Below are 20168 nucleotides of genomic sequence, written 5' to 3' on the forward strand. Positions count from 1 at the left end.
GGCTGGCTGGCCGTTTGTAGTGAGTGTTTTATTGTGTCTTCCTACCTGGCAGAAGGGGGTTGGAGTGGATTGTCCTTGTGGTCTCTCCCAACTCTATGATTCTGAAGTTGAGCATGCCCCCCGCCCTAACAAGGTAACTTATAGTTCTGCAAAGGGCAAAGGTACCAGATTGCACAATAGAGGTTAAGCCTTGGTCAATTTGCCAAGACCTTAACAACAATGAGGACCCCATGAAACTTTGGGAATGGCTAGACCTTGGGGTCTCTGCCTCTCTCTCTCGAGCTGTAGTTTCCAAGGACCATGGGACCGGCTTCCATCCCAGCGCTGCAGGGCTTTGTGTCTTGGCCCAGTGGAACTCCATAGACTGGAGTTGGTGGCCTTTTGAATTCTGCTACATTCCTGGACTTCGCTCTCTTCAAGGACTCGCTCCCTACCTATGAACTTTCTTCAAGACAACTTATGAATTCATGCTGTGTCCTGATATCGTCTGCTTTTTATAATTGGTATTATTAATTTCTCTCTGAATGGGAAGGTACCTGCATATGATTTCCCTGTGTATAATTCCTACTTTTTTTTAATGTTTCCTTGTATTCCTGACCCTTTGCCCCTTCTCCCTCCAAAGAAATATGTAAGGGAACCCCCTGGGCTTCAGAAACAAAAGCCATTAGCGGTTACTGAACCCTCATGCCAAAGACACACTTGCATGGATAAAAGAAGGAAATTCTTATCTCTAGCATCGGAAATGGCCCACTAGAGTAAAGAATTGTTTGACAAAAGTTTCTGTAAGATAAGGGGAAATCTTCCCCTCTGCTTTTGTTCACTTCCCATTGATAGCATTAAACCTCAGGCTGCCATCATTGTTCTCCTGTCTTACAGCCAGGAAGGATCTGGATATTTTTACACATGTTGATTCACAACACTCATGAACACAATAGATCAGCCCTGTTTGAGCTTTTTGTCTCAGGCCACATGGCATTTCCTTTGTTTAAAGACTCCTTCCCAGATTCCTCTGTGCTCTCTCATCCCACCTCCCTCTCTCCTGGTTTGCTGTTGCCACCAGGTGGCAGAGGTCTCCCCATTGGATCCTACGGACCACTGGAGCTTCCTGATTGGTCCAGAGGCACCGGGGGCAGGAGGGCCGCCTCCCAGCTGTTCGCCTATCGCCCAATCATGGCGGGGAACAACAAGGAAGCCGGGGCGGGGAGTTTGAACTCTGCAACTTTGAATTTGCTATAAATATGACTGTATTGGTGTACTCCCCTCATGCTTAGCTTTTGCAAATGATTGCAGCTCAGCATGCTTTTCAGGTGAATTGCATTAAACCTTGATGGCTTTTCTTCAACTGGTGAGACTTTTCATTGGGAAATGAGGGAAAAATATGGGATGCTTCTCTGTCTCGCCAGGGAAAAAGAACTCTTTGATGAGTCTAATTGGTCTCTGCCTCCTGGCAAAGACCCCAAATTTTTATCTCTACATCAATTCTATGATTTTTATATGGAAGGCAAAGAACTTATCAACAGTTGGACCCAATGGTTTCTTACTTCACTGCAGCTAGTTCAAAAGTCCGAAGGGCCTTACCTTTGCGGACTCTGGACATTTCTGAAACTCCCACAAAGGATGGAGTTCCAGGAAGAAGCGAGGATTCCTGTGCAAAACACACACACACAACACAACAGAAGAGAAAGACACACTGAGAAGAAGAACACTCTAAAAGCACCCACAAGCTTCAAGGCCAAAATAAATGCAAGCTTTGAACTGCTCCCAAGGAACCTTCTTATGGACGCAGGCCACTCTACCTTTCCATGTTTTTAATGATTTGGCATTGTATTGGTTTTCAAAAAAGTTCTTTCGTTGTGTTGTGTTTTACTGGATTCCTTTTATGTAGACACTAGGGCCCCTTGAACACTGTCCTTATATCCCAGGATCTGATCCCAGGTTATCTGCTTTGAACTGGATTATATGAGTCTCCACTGCCATACAATCTGGGATAAGATGACAATTCGGGATCAGATTGAAGACACCTGGCTGGAATAATATAATAATATAATATTAATTGTTAGAGAATGAAATCTGTAATTTCCATTTTGTTGAAATGTTGGTTCAGTAACATGTCAAGGGAAGGTTGTGTGGGAAAAAGAGTTGGTTTTCACAGCAACAGGGTGCATTCTGACTCTCAAGACGTCAGCCTGCAGAAGCAGCCAAAAAGATAAGATAATGCAAGTTGCAAACTGAGGGAAACAATGACTTCATGGAGAACCTCACACACACTCACTTCATCACATGAGTCAGGGAAGTGTGCGGCAGAGAAGAGCAGAGAAGAGCTCAGTCTTACTCAGTTCTTTAATGAAACGGATGTTTTCCCTACCTTCTATCACACTGTTAAATGTCTCAGTTTCAGTATTCTTTCACACAGCAGAAATTTGGCCCCACCCACGATCCCTCTCCCTGCTCATTGTTGGAAACTGAAATGCTTTTTGATTGAACTATAAATCCCAGCAACTATAACTCCCAAATGACAAAATCAACCCCCCCCCCCCACACACACACACACTTCAACCCCACCAGTATTCAAATTTGGATGTATTGGGTATTTGTGCCAAATTTGGTCCAGTGAATGAAAATACATCTTGCATATCAGATATTTACATTGAGATTCAGAAAAGCAGCCAAGTTGCAGTTCTGAAGGTGCAACGAAAATAATGTTATGGTTGGGAGTCAGCAGAAGAGGAACTGTGTCAAGGAGTCGCGGCATTCGGAAGGGTGAAAACCACTGATTTAGAATAATCAATAAAATGTATAGAAGGAAATTGGCCATCTAGAAGGAGATCATGTAATCAGATTGAGGAAAAATGTGAAGGATACTCTGGCTAAATTCGCCAAGCTCAAATTGTCATGGTTTGGGAGGATAGCATTAATAAAAATGGAAATCTATGTATATAATAAAAGTCAAAGTTTGTATGCGGAGGACAAAAGTGTGGCGGTGTGGCGGTGTATGTGCCAGCATTCTGATTGGCCAGCCTGAAAGTTCCAAGATTCTGTTTGGCTGCCACTGTGGTGCTATTTGCATATGGTCTCTGATTGGCCAGCTTTACAGGAGCCCCTGGTGGAGAAAAGGGTTCATGACAGAAACGGAGACATGAGAGAAGGAGATTTGCATATGGTCTCTGATTGGCCAGCCTCAATTCCAAGATTCCGAGATGACAAAGAGAGGAAAGGAAAAGGCCAGAGGGGGTTGAGTCAGAAAATTACCAATACAGACCAAACTTGGCACACAGAGCCCCCATGACCCACTCGACATCCTACTGCAGTTTGGAAGAGGATGGACCATGGATGTTGGGACTTGCAGTACCATCACTCACATTCTGAAACCGCTGTTAACCTCATCCAATGACTGATCAGGACCAAACTTAGCACATAGACCTCTCATGACCACCTTATGTCCTGGTGTGGTTTGGCTGGGGATGGACCATGGATTATGGGACTTGCAGTACCTTTGCTCAATTCCTGAGACCACTGCAACCCTCATCCAATTACCGATAAAGACCAAACTTGACACACTGAGTCTACATGATGCACTCTACATCCTGGTGCAGTTTGGAGGAGGATGCACCATGGACGATGGGACTTGCAATACCTGCACTCCCTTCCTAAGACCATTACAACTGCCAACAATGATGGATCAGGACCACAATTTACACAGAGAGCCCCGCATGACCCACTCTACATCCTGGTGCGGTTTGGAAGAATTTGACAATGGATGAAGGGACTTGCAGTCACTTCACTCACTTCCTGAGACCACTGAGACCCTCGCCAATGACTGATCAAGACCAAACTTGGCACACAGAGTCCCCATGACCCACTCTACATCCTGGTGCACTTTCAAAGAGGACAGACCATGGATGATGGGACTTCAAGTACCTCCACTCCCTTCCCAAGACTGCTGCAACCCTCATCTAATGTCCGATCAAGAACTTGGCACACAGAGCCCCCTTCACCCACTCTACGTCTTGATGCTGTTTGGAGAAGGAGGGACGATGAATGATGGGACTTCCAGTGTGGTTCAGGGTTAGGGTTAGGGTTAGGGTTAGGGTTAGGGTTAGGGTTAGGGTTAGGGTTAGGGTTAGGGTTCCCACTAATCCCACTAATGATGGGATTTGCAGTACCTTCACCTGATTCACTTCCCACAGAACATTGTAGCCCCTACAAATCACAGACCAGGCCCAAACTTGGCACACAGAGTACTCATGGTCCACTCTACATCCTGATGCAGTTCTAAGGGGGATGGACCATGGATGATGGGACTTGCAGTATCTTTACTCACTTACTGAAACCACTGCGACCCTCATCCAATGACCAATCAAGGCCAAATTGGCACACAGAGCCCCCATGACCCATTCTACATCCTGGTGCACTTTCGAGGAGGACAGACCATGGATGATGGGACTTCAAGTACTTCCACTCCCCAAGACTCCACATCTAATGACCAATCAAGACCAAACTTGGCACACAGAGTACTCATGGTCCACTCTACATCCTGATGCAGTTCTAAGGGGGATGGACCATGGATGATGGGACTTGCAGTATCTTTACTCACTTACTGAAACCACTGCGACCCTCATCCAATGATCAATCAAGGCCAAATTGGCACACAGAGCCCCCATAACCCATTCTACATCCTGGTGCACTTTCGAGGAGGACAGACCATGGATGATGGGACTTCAAGTACCTCCACTCCCCAAGACTGCTGCAATCCACATCTAATGACCAATCAAGACCAAACTTGGCACACAGAGCCCCCATGACCCACCTACATATTGCTGTAGTTTTGAAGGAGGGTTGGCCATGGATGATGGGACTTTCAGTACCTTCACTCACATTCTGAGACCTCTGCGAACCCCATCCAATGACTGATCAAGACCAAACTTGGCACACAGAGCCTCCATGACTCTATCTACATCCTGTTTCAGTTTGGAGGAGGGTGGACTTTGGATGATGGGACTTCAAGTACCTTCACTAACTTACTGAAACCACTGCCACTCTCATCCAATGACTGATAAAGACCAAATTTGGCACACAGAGCCCCCATGACCCACTCTATATCCTGCTGCTGTTTGGAGGAGGGTGGAGCATGGATGATGGGACTTCAAGTTCCTTCACTCACTTCCTGAAAACAATTTAGCCATTATCCAATGACCAATAAAGACCAAACTTGGCATACAGAACCGTCATTACCCACTTTCTGTAATAACCCGGGCAGCGCCGCGTCCTCAAGCTAGTATCGAAAATAAACCCTTTGTTTAGGATGCCATTTATTAAAATCTCAGTGGGAGAAATTACAAATGGGCGGAATATGACAAACACCTTCTGTGATGGGAATTAAAAAGCTAGAACTAGCAGAAGTCACCTCAGAACCATTGGCATTCATCTTTGAGAGTTCTTGGAGAACGGGAGAAGTTCCAGCAGATTGGAGGAGGGCCAATGTGGTCCCAATCTTCAAGAAGGGAAAAAAGGATGACCCAAACAATTCCTGATGTCCAATCAGCCTCACGTGGATACCAGGCAAGATTCTGGAAAATATTGTTAAGGAAGTAGTCTGCAAACACTTAGAAACAAATACGGTCATCGCTAATAGTCAACATGGATTTATCAAAAACAAGTCATGCCAGACTCATCTGATCTCTTTTTTCGATAGAGTTACAAGCTGGGTAGATGCGGGGAATGATACCGTGGATGGAGCGTGTCTGGATTTCAGGAAGGCCTTCTTTGACAAGGTCCCCCATGACCTTCTGGCAAGGAAACCAGTCCAATGTGGGCGAGGCAAAACTACGGTGAGGTGGATCTGTAATTGGTTAAGTGGACGAACACAGAGGGTGATTCTCCCCAAGGCTTCCTCTTCATCTTGGAAAGAAGTGACGAGCGGAGTGCCGCAGGGTTCCGTCCTGGGCCCGGTCCTGTTCAACATCTTTATTAATGACTTAGATGAAGGGCTAGAAGGCAGGATCATCAAGTTTGCAGACGACACCAAATTGGGAGGGAGAGCCAATACTCCAGAGGACAGGAGCAGGATTCAAAACGATCTTGACAGATTAGAGAGATGATGGGCCAAAACTAACAAAATGAAGTTCAACAGTGACAAATGCAAGATACTCCACTTTGGCAGAAAAAATGAAATGCAAAGATACAGAATGGGGGACGATGAGGCCTGGCTCGAGAGCAGTACGTGTGAAAAAGATCTTGGAGCCCTCGTGGACAACAAGTTAAACATGAACCAACAATGTCATGTGGTGGCAAAAAAAGCCAATGGGATTTTGGCCCGCATCAATAGGAGCCTAGTGTCTAGAACTAGGGAAGTCCTGCTCCCCATGCTCTATTCTGCCTTGGTTAGAGCACACCTGGAATACTGTCTCCAATTCCAGGCACCACAATTGAAGGGAGATATTGACAATTTGCAATGTGTCCAGAGGAGGGCGACTAAAATGATCACGGGTCTGGAGAACAATCCCTATGAGGAGTGGCTTAATGAGCTGGTCATGTATAGCCTGAGGAAGAGAAGACTGGGAGGAGACAGGATGAGGGCCATGTATAAATATGTGAGAGGAAGCCACAGGGAGGAGGGAGCAAGCTTGTTTTCTGCTGCCCTGGAGCACAGGATGCGGAACAATGGCTTCAAACTACAAGAGAGGAGATTCCATCTGAATATAAGGAAGAACTTCCTGACTGTGAGAGCCGTTCAGCAGTGGAACTCTCTGCCCCGGAGGGAGTGTGGTGGAGGCTCCTTCTTTGGAAGCTTTTAAACAGAGGCTGGATGGCCATCTGTCAGGGGTGCTTTGAATGCAATATTCCTGTTTTTTGGCAGAATGGGGTTGGACTGGATGGCCCATGAGGTCTCTTCCAACTCTAGGATTCTAGTATTCTATGAATAAACAAACAAATGGCATAAAATACCAAAGAAGGGAGGTCTGGGAAAACCACTATAGGAAACCAACTGAGGTATATTACTGAAGGGGTGAAAGGCTCAAATCAGCCACCTCCTGACCAGAGCCCATCCATTGGAAAGGGCCCAAGCACAGAACCCTTGCGGACTCTTGAGCTGCATTATCTCTCTTGGGCATTGCTGGCTGTCCTCTAAAGAGAGGAATGGGAACAGTTTTGTAGGACACTGCTCTTTTCCTTGCAAACCTCAACCAAGCACAGGCAGGTGGGTGTGGAGAAACCACCACGTGAGATGCAATATTGATCCAGTCACCCTCCCTTGCAGGTTGCCCCTCCTCCACTGGCTGCCATGATATTCACAAAGCCACAGACTCTTCGGGGGTTTGTACAGTTGGGTTAATAAAAGAGATACTCTTCTTCTGTGACAGGAAGGTGATAGACAGAAGCCAGGAGAGCTGCCTTGCATCACCTCTTGATGCACAAAGGATAATAGAAGGGAACATGCCATATGCAAGCACTAAATGGGTAGAGTGGGCAGGCAATTCCCTGGCTTCTTCTTGTCCAAACGCTTTTGTCCTGAAGGCAGTGGAGACTACAGGAGGCCGCTCTGATTCCTCTTTCTGCAAGAGAGAAGGAACCAAGCACTCTGAGCAGCCTCCTCAGCCAGCTCCATCCCTTGCTTCAAAGCCCCCCTCCCGCTGCCTGGAAGTTCTCCATGGTTCACTCCCAGCTGCTCTCCTTCTGGACCACCTCCCTCCCACCCTGAGCAGTGTCTTCCCCTTTGAAGGGCTGCTCTTCATCACACCATCCCAGCTTACTTTTGGGTGGTGCTATTGGACACTGACCCTTTCCTCCCAGATGTGCCCCTCCATGACCCACCAGCCCCCTGCCTTCCACCACTCATCCTTCCTTCACTCTAGGACAAGGGCTTCCTTCCATGAGTGTGCCCCTGCTACATCCACTTAAGCCTCATTGCTTCAAGTACAAAGGCTCCTGCTTTCACATCCAGCCTACTTCATGATTTGAAGCCTAACCTGTTGAGGTGGAGAAGAGCCATTTCCCAAATGAGCCAAAAAGATACCTTAGAGCTTGCATCCAAGAAAGCCTTCTTTTCAGGAAAAGAATCCATTACCTTTTCGGGGAGACCAAAGACCTGTCTCTAGCAATCCCCTCCTGGGCCAGAGATGCACTCCCGACTTCTCTGAAACAGAAATGGACCATACGCTGCTCTTCATTGTTGGCCACGGCCCAGCTAAGTAAATCTTTAACAGTTTTCCTTTTCCCAGAAATGATCCTTATTGCTTTAAGGCCAAAAAAAACCCAACATGAATTCTCCTGTCATATTGATTCGTTGATAAGCAATGGAAAGGGAGCCCATTATCTGGAGAAATGCTTTTACAGCCCATTATTCGTACGGGAGCGTTAGGGTGAAGGTCCACCAACCCCAGGGCCTTACGAACCTCCTTTAAGACTAGATGCACTTGGGGGGGGTGGGGTGCCGTCCTGCTGCCCAGTCACTCATTTCTCCCTTGTGGGCAGCTCTGTGGAGCACCCTGAGTCACGGGGTATCCTTCTCGCATTGTTGGGAGAGAAGGATATGTTACCCACAGGGGGATCCCACAGGGACGAACATTGCCTGGGTAGGGGTCATCGGAGCAAATGGTCATACCCAGTTCCTCTTGCAGTGCGGATTTGTACTGGTTTCACATTTTCTTGGAAGCGACACTTACTTTCTTATGATGTCGAGCACCCCCCCCCCCCAAAATAAGGGATAGTGACTTATAGTTCTGCAAAAGACAAAGGTACCAGACTGTGTAATAGGGGTTAAGTCTTGGTCACATTGCCAAGGCATTGACAACAACAAGGACCCCACGAGGCTTTTGGGAAACGGCTGGATCTTGGGACTTCTGCCCTTGGTGAGAGTTGTAGTTTCCCAAGGACCAAAGTGTGAATCAGTTGCAACACAGCTGGGGTTTCATCTGCCAGCCTTCCCAAATGATCATGGACTCTGCCTCATGTCTTAGACTTCAGTACATGCTATCTCCCTCATGAACTTTCCTCAAAGACCTTTTAAAACATTGGACTTCAAGCTTCTTCATGAAAATTAATCCTCTTATTAAATATACTTGGGATGTGGGACAAAGATGGGGTTTTGTTGCTATGAAATGCTTATGATTTGAATGTATGTAAATGTGTATGAAATATTGCTTGCCCTCCTGCCTTGCTCCCTGACTTTTGCCCTAGAAAAATGTGGCCAAGGACTGTTAAAATGCCTGAGGGAGAGACAAGCTTCCCCGAAACCAACCAAATAATCAAACATCTTGCATGGACAATAGCAAGTTGAAACATTCTCTTGTTTGCTTTCTGAGTTTTGTCTGGCAGGCAGGGAAGTTTATTTGAACACTTTGATTGATTTACAAAGGGACAGGAACGACCCCCGGGGTCCCCTGTCCTGACCCTGTTTGTTCCTTTTGCCAAAACCCATCAAGGACACACCTTATCTGATCCTGGAAGGGAAAACCTGAATCAAATGGTTATCCCTAAATCACTGATCCATCACAAGAACAAAAAACTGGTTTCCTTGGCTGGCTGATCCCTCGGGCACAGGATGGTCATCATCCTCTCTGGACACGACGCCCCTCTTCCGTCCTGCCTCCCTCTCCCTGATTTGCTAAGGAGCTGAAGAGGGAGGGAGTTTTGAAACTTTCAAACCTATATTTTGCCTATAAAAATGCCTGTAAATTCTGTATTGCTATGCTTGTAGTGGAACTATCTCTGCAATGCATCCGATCTCAGCTGAATCACTCATTAAACCTCGATGCCCCTTCTTCGCTTTGGCAAGAGTCTCATTTCAATTATTAATCTATATCTATATATATAATAAAAGAGAATGTTTGTATCGGACAGAGGAAGGAGTATGTGGCAGCGTTCTGATTGGCTGCCGCTGTGGTGCTATTTGCATATGGTCTCTGATTGGCCAGCTTCAATAGGAGCCCCTGGTGGAGAAGAGGGCTCATGGCAGAAACGGGGCATGACAGAAGGAAATTTGCATATGGCCTCTGATTGGCCAGCCTCAAATCCAACATTCCGAGATGACATAGAGAGGAAAGGAAAGGCTGGGGGCTGGGTCAGAACACTACCAAAACAGACGACACTTGGCACAGAGCCCCCATCACCCACTCTACATCCTACTGCAGTTTGGAGGAGTATGAACCATGGATGATGGGACAGTACCATCACTCACATTCTGAGACCGCTGTTAACCTCATCCAATGTCTGATCAGGACCAAACTTGGCACATAGACCTCTCATGACCCACTTTACGTCCTGGTGTGGTTTGGCCAAGGATGGACCATGGATTATGGGACTTGCAGTACCTTTGCTCAATTTTTGAGACCACTGCAAACCTCATCCAATCACCGATAAAGACCAAACTTGGCATACTGAGTCTCCATGACGCACTCTACATCCTGGTGCGGCTTGGAGGAGGATGCACTATGGACGATGGGACTTGCAATACCTGCACTCCCTTCCTAAAACCATTATAACTGCCAACAATGATGGATCAGGACCACAATTTACACAGAGACCCGCATAACCCACTCTACATCCTGGTGCGGTTTGGAAGAAATTGACAATGGATGATGGGACTTGCAGTCACTTCACTCACTTCCTGAGACCACTGAGACCCTCACCAATGACTGATCAAGACCAAACTTGGCACACAGAGTCCCCATGACCCACTCTACATCCTGGTGCACTTTTGAGGAGGGCAGACCATGGATGATGGGACTTGAAGTACCTCCACTCCCTTCCCAAGATGGCTGCAACCCTCATCTAATGTCTGATAAAGATCAAACTTGGCACACAGAGCCCCCATCACCCACTCTGCATCCTGCTGCAGTTTGAAGGAGGATCGACTTTGGATGATGGGACTTGCAGTACCATCACTCACATTCTGAGACCGCTGTTAACCTCATCCAATGTCTGATCAGGACCAAACTTGGCACATAGACCTCTCATGACCCACTTTACATCCTGGTGTGGGTTTGGCTGGGGATAGACCATGGATTATGGGACTTGCAGTACTTTTGCGCAATTCCTGAGACCACTGCCACACTCATCCAATTACCGATAAAGACCAAACTTGGCACACTGAGTCTCCATGACGCACTCTACATCCAGGTGCAGTTTGAAGGAGGATGCACAATGGACGATGGGACTTGCAATACCTAAACTCCCTTCCTAAGACCATTACAACTGCCAACAATGATGGATCAGGACCACAATTTACACAGAGACCCAGCATGACCCACTCTACATCTTGGTGCGGTTTGGAAGAATTTGACAATGGATGATGGGACTTGCAGTCACTTCACTCACTTCCTGAGACCACTGAGACCCTCGCCCATGACTAATCAAGACTAAACTTGGCACATGGAGCTTCAATGACCCACTCTACATCCTGGTGCAGTTTGGAGGAGGACAGACCATGGATGATGGGACTTCAAGAACCTCCACTCCCTTCCAAAGATTGCTGCAACCCTCTTCTAATGACCAATGAAGACCAAGCTTGGCACATAGAGCCCCCATGATCCACTCTACATTCTGCTACTGTTTGAAAGAGGATGGACTTTGGATGATGGGACTTGCAGTACCTTCACTCACTTACTGACACCACAGCCACCCTCATCTAATGACTGATAAAGACCAAACTTGGCACACAGAGCCCCCATGACCCACTCTATATCCTGCTGCTGTTTGTAGGAGGATGGGCCATGGATGATGGGACTTCAAGTACCTTCACTCACTTCCTGAAAATAATGCAGCCGTTATCCAAAGACCAATAAAGACCAAACTTGGCATACAGAACCACCATTACCCACTTTCTCTAATAACCCGGGCAACGCCGGGTCCCCAAGCTAGTATATAATAAAAGAGAATGTTTGTATCGGACAGAGGAAGGAGTATGTGGCAGCGTTCTGATTGGCTGCCACTGTGGTCTCTGATTGGCCAGCCTGAAAGTTCAAAGATTCCGATTGGCTGGGCAGCGGTGCTATTTGCATATGGCCTCTGATTGGCCAGCTTCAAGAGGAGCCCCTGGTGGAGAAAAGAGTTCATGACAGAAACGGAGTCATGAGAAGGAAATTTGTATATGGTCTCTGATTGGCCAGCCTCAAATCCAACATTCCGAGATGACCAAGAGAGGAAAGGAAAGGCCAAAGGGGGCTGGTTCAGAACACTCCCAATACAGACCGAAATAGGCACACTGAGCCCCCATCACCCACACGACATCCTACTGCAGTTTGGAGGAGTATGAACCATGGATGATGGGGCTTGCAGTACCATCACTCAAATTCTGAGACCGCTGTTAACCTCATCCCATGACTGATCAGGACCAAACTTCGCACATAGACCTCTCATGACCCACTTTACGTCATGGTGTGGTTTGGCCGGGGATGGACTGTGGATTATGGGACTTGCAGTACCACTGCTCAGTTCTTCAGACCACTGCAACCCTCATCCAATTACCAATAAATACCAAACTTGGCACACCGAGTCTCCATGATGCACTCTACATCCAGGTGCAGTTTGAAGGAGGATGCACCATGGATGATGGGACTTGCAATACCTGCACTCCCTTCCTAAGACCATTACAACTGCCAACGATGATGGATCAGGACCACAATTTACACAGAGACCCAGCATGACCCACTCTACATCCTGGTGCGGTTTGGAAGAATTTGACAATGGATGACGGGACTTGCAGTCACTTCACTCACTTCCTGAGACCACTGAGACCCTCGCCAATGACTCATTAAGACTAAACTTGGCACATGGAGCTTCAATGACCCACTCTACATCCTGGAGCTGTTTGGAGGACGACAGACCATGGATGATGGGACTTCAAGTACCTCCACTACCCAAGACTGCTGCAAAACTCATCTAATGACCAATCAAGACCAACGTTGGCACACAGAGCCCCCATGACCCACACTACATCCTGCTGCAGTTTTGGAGAAGGGTGGACCATGGATGATGGAACTTCCAGTACCTTCACTCACATTGTGAGACCTCTGCAAACCTCATCCAATGACGGATCAAGACCAAACTTGCCACATAGACCTCTCATGAACCACTTTACGTCCTGGCATTGTTTGGAAAACTTTGGAGATGGATGATGGGACTTGAAGTACCTTTGCTCACTTCCTGAGACCACTGAGACCCTCGCCAATGACTAATCAAGACTAAACTTGCCACATGGAGCTCCAATGACCCACTCTACATCCTGGTGCAGTTTGGAGGAGGACAGACCATGGATGATGGGACTTCAAGTACCTCCACTCCCTTCCAAAGATTGCTGCAACCCTCTTCTAATGACCAATCAAGACCACACTTGGCACACAGAGCCCCCATGATCCACTCTACATCCTGCTGCAGTTTGAAAGGGGATGGACTATGGATGATGGGACTTGCAGTACCTTCACTCACTTACTGACACCACTGCCACCCTCATCTAATGACTGATAAAGACCAAACTTGGCACACAGAGCCCCCATGACCCACTCTATATCCTGCTGCTGTTTGTAGGAGGATGGGCCATGGATGATGGGACTTGAAGTACCTTCACTCACTACCTGAAAATAATGCAGCCGTTATCCAAAGACCAATAAAGACCAAACTTGGCATACAGAACCACCATTACCCACTTTCTCTAATAACCCGGGCAACGCCGGGTCCCCAAGCTAGTATTAAATAAAATTGCTGGAATCAGGCTTCTCTGAAGACTTGCCAAGGTAGCGTTCCCTCTTTGGTGGGAACTAAGGGTCATCTCTCCTTGGAGTTGACCCCCCTAAAGTCTAGTTCGATATCACTTATGGCCAAAGAAATCGCCTTGGTAGTTTTACTGTAATGTTGATTCTTGGGAAAGAATCAGGCCGCAATGTCAGCATCTGGAGAAACTATTTTACAGCCCACTATTCATGCTATCGAATCAGATTGCAGCCTCACTCACCTCTGAAGTTTATCTGTCGTCTTCGGTGAAAGTGAAAGTGTGGGGCTTTCAGCCTGGGCTGCTGATAATGCGAGGGTAGATTCCACTACACTGATATCCTAATGGCCAAACAAATCACCTTGGTGGTTTTATTGTAATGCTGATTCTTGGAAAAGATGCTGGCAGCCATGTCCGTATCTAGAGAAACTATTTTACAGCCCACTATTAATGGGGGTGAATGAGACTGAAAGTCCACCAACCCCAGGGCCTTATCTCTGGTCCATGATGATACTGGTCTAAGGACCAAGAGCCCACTGGTAATGGAGGGTGCTCATTCCCTTGCACTTCTGGAGAGACCTTGGAGAAGCTTTGCTGGAGGCTCCTTCTTTGGAAGCTTTTAAACAGAGGCTGGATGGCCATCTTTCAGGGGTGCTTTGAATGCAATATTCCTGCTTCTTGGCAGAATGGGGTTGGACTGGATGGCCCAGGAGGTCTCTTCCAACTCTATGATACTATGATTTTATAAGCTTCCAGGTGGACATTGCTTCCTTTAAGCCCAAGGATTGGATGGAACTGCCTTTGGGTGACCCAGACAATGGTGGGTGTTTGTCCCTTCCACTCCTACTGATCCCTTAAGGGCCCCAGGTCTATTCCCCTCTTTTGGAAAATAGAAATGTATCGGCCCCACATTGGCCCCCTGCCCCCCCCCCCCCCCAGGAGGCCAAGGGAGCTCTCCCATTACCAAGACAGAGGAGATGTTCCACTGGATCTGCTCCAGTCAGGAAGGGCTGCCGTTTTGTCCTTGGCTTCAGGTGGCAAAATATCCAGGCCTGGCTATGCGGCTGCTCAATCCATCCTGCTCCAAACTCTCCCCACATATTTCACCCTTTGAGGGTCCGTTGTGCGACAATGCTCTTCCCGTGGCAAGAGACATGAAGAGAAGGAACATGGCCCCAGCTGGAAGGACAGACCACTCTCCCAAGACACCCACAGAAAGCAGCCCCATCTTTCTATCGTGATGTCATTATCCGCTCTTCGTGGATAAAATCGCTCTGACCCGCTCCGACCGGGACGCCACAGTTACTGCAGTCTCTGAAGATGTGGGGAGAGCAACTGCTTCTCTGGTTTTAATGGATCCATTTCAATGTGTGCAACCCAAGGACGTTGATGTGATCTTTGGAGGGGCGAGGGTGACCACATGCTTCCTTTCCTGGCCAATAAAGGACGCCAGAGGGGGTTTGGCAGAGTGGGTCAAGGTGGCGGTGAATGCCTCCCTTTGGGAAGGCAAAATTCCAGCCAGCTTAAAAGAAGCTGTGATAAAACTGCTGTTGAAAAAGCCATCACTGGACCCCACTGATTTCAACCACTTTTGGCCAGTCTCCGGTCTCCCCTTTCTGGGCAAAGTCCTGGAATGTGTGGTTGCCTCCCAGGTGCAGAGGTTCTTGGATGAAACTGGCTATCTAGATCCATCGCAGTCTGGTTTCAGACTGGGTCATGGAACTGAGGCAGCCTTGGTCGCCTTAGTGGGTGATCTCTGCAGAGAGCTTGACAGGGGGTGTGTGGCCCTGATGGCTCTCCTGGACCTCTCAGCATCCTTCGATGCCATAGACCACGGTATCCTTCTGGGTCTTGAAGGTTCTGCTCTGGAGTGGCTCTGGTCCTTCCTGGAGGGTCGTACCCAGAAGCTGTTGCTGGGGGGCTCCTGCCCGGCCCCACAGCCATTGTCCTGTGGTGCCCCACAGGGCTCGGTATTGTCCCCTGTGCTGTTTAACATCATGAACCCATTGGGTGAGCTCATCAGTCCGATGCCATCTGTACACAGAGGACATCCAACTCTATTACTCCTTTTCACCAGATGCTAAGGGGGCTGCCCAGGTCGTGAACCAGTGCCTGGCCGCTGTGATGGTCTGGATGAGAGCGAGCACATTTTCTCGGAAATGACCCTTACCTTCTTATAGCCAAACAAATCAACTTGATGGTTTTACTGTAATATTAATTCTTGGATAAGAAGCGGGCATCAATGTCAGCATCTGGATAAACTATATTACAGCCCACTATTCATGTTATCGAATCAGATTGCAGCTTCACTCACCTCACACACTTATCTGTCGTCTTTGATGGAAGTGAAAGTGTGGGGCTTTCAGCCTGGGCTGCGGATAAGAAGGGCAATGCCTGGGTAGATTCCACTACACTGACTTCCTAATGGCCAAACAAATCACCTTGGTGGTTTTATTGTCATGTTGATTCTCGGAAAATAAACCGGCAGCCATGTCCGTATCTGGAGAAACTTTTTTACAGCCCACTATTAATGTGGGTGGATGAGACTGAAAGTCCACCAACCCCAGGGCCTTATCTCTGGTCCATGATGATACTGGTCCAAGGACCAAGAGCCCACTGTTAATGAAGCAGAGGGTGCTCATTCCCTTGCACCTCTGGAAATGCTTTTACAGTCCACGAGTGGTGCAGGTGGGTGAGGCTGAAAGCCCAGCAGAGTGCAGGGGTTCTTGGATGAACCTGGCTATTTGGTTCTGTTGCATTCTGGTTTCAGACTGGGTCATGGAACCGAGACGGCCTTGGTCACCTTAGTGGATGATCTCCGCAGAGAGCTTGACAGGGGGAGTGTGTCCCTTTGGAGAAACTATTTCAGTTCTCCTGGACCTCTCAGCAGCCTTTAATGCCATAGACCACAACATCCTTCTGGGTCACCTCGCGAGGATGGTCTTGAAGGTACGGCTCTGGAGTGGCTCTGGTCACTCCTGGAGGGTCATATCCAGAAGGTGTTTCTGGGGGACACCTGCTTGGCCCCTCAACCATTGTCCTGTGAGGTCCTGCAGGGCTCAGTAGTGTCCCCCGTGCTGTTTAACATCTACATGAAGCCATTGGGTGAGATCTTCCGAAGCTTTGGAGTCCGATACCATCTGTATGCAGATGACGTCCAACTCTACTACTCTTTTCCACCAGATGCTAAGAAGGCTGTCCAGGTCGTGAACCAGTGCCTGGGCACTGTGATGGTCTGGATGAGGGCAAGCAAATTGAAGTTGAATCCAGACAAGACAGAGGTCCTCCTGGCCAGTCACAAGGCCAAACAGGGTTTAGGGTTCCAGCCTGTGCCAGATGGGGTTACACTCCCCTTGGGAAGTCAGACTTGGCCAAGGTGGTCCACACTCTTGTTACATCTAGAATAGACTACTGCAAGGCGTTCTATATGGAGTTGCCTTTGAAGACTGTTTGGAAACTTCAGATAATCCAACGAGAGACAGCCAGGCTAATAACTGAGGCAGTGTACAGGGAGCACACAACTCCCATGTTGCGTCAGCTCCACTGGTTGCAGTTTGCTACCAAGCACAATTCAAAGTGCTGGCTTTGGCTTATAAAGCCCTATATGGCCATCTCCCCAATCAACCTGTCTGAATGCATCTCCCTCTATGAACCACCACAGAGATTAAGATCTGCTCTTGGTCCCACCACCCTCGCAGGCACAATTGGCAGGGAGGAGAGAAATATTGCCTTCTCAGTGGTGGCCCCTCGGCTATGGAACTCTTTTCCTGGCGAGATGAGATTGGCCCCCTCCCTCCTGTCCTTCAGAAGAATGATAAAAACTTGGCTGGGGGACCAAGCCTTTGGGACAGTGCAATAAGGCAGCAATAGGAAACCATACCCTGCCAACTGGAGTCGATATAGAGGATTTGAGAGGGTTTTAAACCGTTGATTTTAAGGTGGGATGACTAGTTTTAGTGTCTCTGTTGTTTATAGTTTATGTTATGTTCTGGCATGGAGTGTATGTGTATATGTCTTGTGCTCCGCCCTGAGTCCCCTTTGGGGTGAGAAGGGTGGAATACAAGTGTTCTGAATAAATAAATACGAAATAAATAAAGATTCATATGAGAACATGCCTGAAGTGAGACTGCCAAGGGACGCCACTCCACAGGGATTTCCTTTTAGCTGCAGAAAACCCAGGGCCCATTCTCTTTCCCTGCTGTTTCTCCTCGAACCCCCTTTAACACTAGATTCACTTGGGGGGTGGGGGGGTGGATGCCGTCCTGCTGCCCAGTCACCCATTTCTCCCTCATGGGCAGCTGTATGAAGCACCCCCAAGTCACGGCGTATCGTTCTTGCATTGTTGGGAGAGAAGGACATGGTTTTATTTATTTATCGTGTCAGGAGCAACAAGACAGTTGTATTACATTTTTAACAAAAAAGGCATGGCCTGACTTACCGGGCCAAAGAAGTTGCGGGGCAGGGCGTCCCCCACCGCCATTCTTGCCTTAGGGGGGCTTCTTTCTCCCAGAAGCCCCCTCTGATGGCGGGAAGGTTTCCCGCCGGTGGGTCGAGGGGCCAATGGCCAAGGACCACGCCCACAGCAGGTGAGGCCTGAGCTGGCCTCTCCCACCTTGTGGGCAGCCTTCTTAAGGCTGCCCCAGGATCCCCGGCAGGCATTCAGCCTGCAACAGCTGATCCATCCCACCCACCTTGCATGCGGTTTATGTTTTCAGTGGCAGTTAATTTTGTTGGTATTTACCTTGTCATGGTTCCTGTTAACAGTTACTTGTTTGTTTTGTGCTCCTTGTCACAACTCCTTGTTGGCGTGGGGTATGGGCCCTGGATCTGGTTTGGTATCCCCCCTAGCGGTTAGGGGGGACGCCCGGTGGTCCCATGGGTGGCAAGTTGCGTCTGCCCGGGATTGTGCTGGCGGCACCCTGGTGTGTGCGGGATTGGGCAGTATTGGGCTTCCCAATCATGATCCAGGACCTATGCTTGGCTGCCAACCCTTGTTGCTGTTATCAATAAATGAGTTGTGGCCATTGTTTATCCCACATCTTGTGTGAGCGTACTTCTTGGGTTGGCGGTGGGTGGTGTATCACACTTGCACACACAACAAACAAACAAACAAACAGACAGACAAAACACAAAGTTTGCAAGTTTGGTATTGTATTAAATGTCCTTTGACCAGTATCTGGCCCCTTGGAGTGCTTCTGGTGTTGCTGCAAGAAGGTCCTCCATTGTGCATCATGTGGCAGGGCTCAGGTTGCATTGCAGCAGGTGGTCAGTGGTTTGCTCTTCTCTGCACTCGCATGTCATGGAGTCCACTTTGTGGCCCCATTTCTGAAGATTGGCTCTGCATCTCATGGTGCCAGAAGCCTCCTCGCAGGATTGCAAGACATCCAGGCAACGTCTTCGTAGATGGCTGATTCTCTCACTCCAGAAGCGACCAGAAGAAGGACATGGTGCCCATGGGGGAATCCCACAAGGATGAATATTGCCTGGGTAAGGATCATCGGAGCAAATTAATTTTCCACACCGATTGCAAGTTCCTCTTGTACAGTGGATTTGTACTGGTTTCACATTTTCTTGGAAATGACACTTACCTTCTTATTTATTTATTGCAAACATTTATATTCCACCCTTCTCACCCTGATACAGGTTGGAGCACAGCATATATACGGCAAACATTCAGTGCTGGGACATAAAACCATAAATATATACAAACATTAAAATCACCTAAAAGTTGCTTAAAAGCCCTTTCAGGACTCCATTTTGCCTCATTGTCCTGCCCCAAAGGCTTGGCCCCACAGCCAGGTCTTATGGCCCAACAAATCAATGGGGGAGATTTACTATAATGCTGATGCTAAGAAAAGAAGCCGGTAGCAATCTCAGCGTGTGGAGAAATTATTTTACAGCCCGCTATTCATGTTATCGAATCAGATTGCAGCTTCACTCACCTCAGACGCTTATCTGTCCTCTTTGATGGAAGTGAAAGTGTGAAGCTCTCAGCCTAGGGTGCTGATAAGAAGGGCAATGCCAGGGGAGCTTCCACTGCCCTGACTTCTTTATGGCCAAACAAATCACCTTGGTAGTTTTATTGTCATGCTGATTCTTGGCAAAGAAGCCGGCAGCCATGTCCGTATCTGGAGAAATGCTTTTACAGCCCCACAAGTAGTGCAGGTGGATGAGGCTGAAGGTCCACCAACTCCAGGGCCTTATCTCGGGTCCACGATGATACTGGTCCAAGGACCAAGAGCCCACTCTTAATTAAGCGGAGGGTGCTCATTCCCTTGCACTTCTGGAGAGACCTTGGAAAAGCTCCCAGGTGGACATTGCTTCCTTTGTTGCAAAACTCAACTAAGCCCAAGGATTTGATGGGTGGTGGGTGTCTGTCCCTTCCACTGCTACTGATGCCCCTCTTTCAGAAAACAGAAATGCATCTGCCCCAAGGAGCTCCTCCATTCCTAACACAGGCGAA

The sequence above is a fragment of the Anolis sagrei genome, chromosome 6 (assembly GCF_037176765.1).
Source record: "Anolis sagrei isolate rAnoSag1 chromosome 6, rAnoSag1.mat, whole genome shotgun sequence".
Taxonomy (NCBI): Eukaryota; Metazoa; Chordata; class Lepidosauria; order Squamata; family Dactyloidae; genus Anolis; species Anolis sagrei.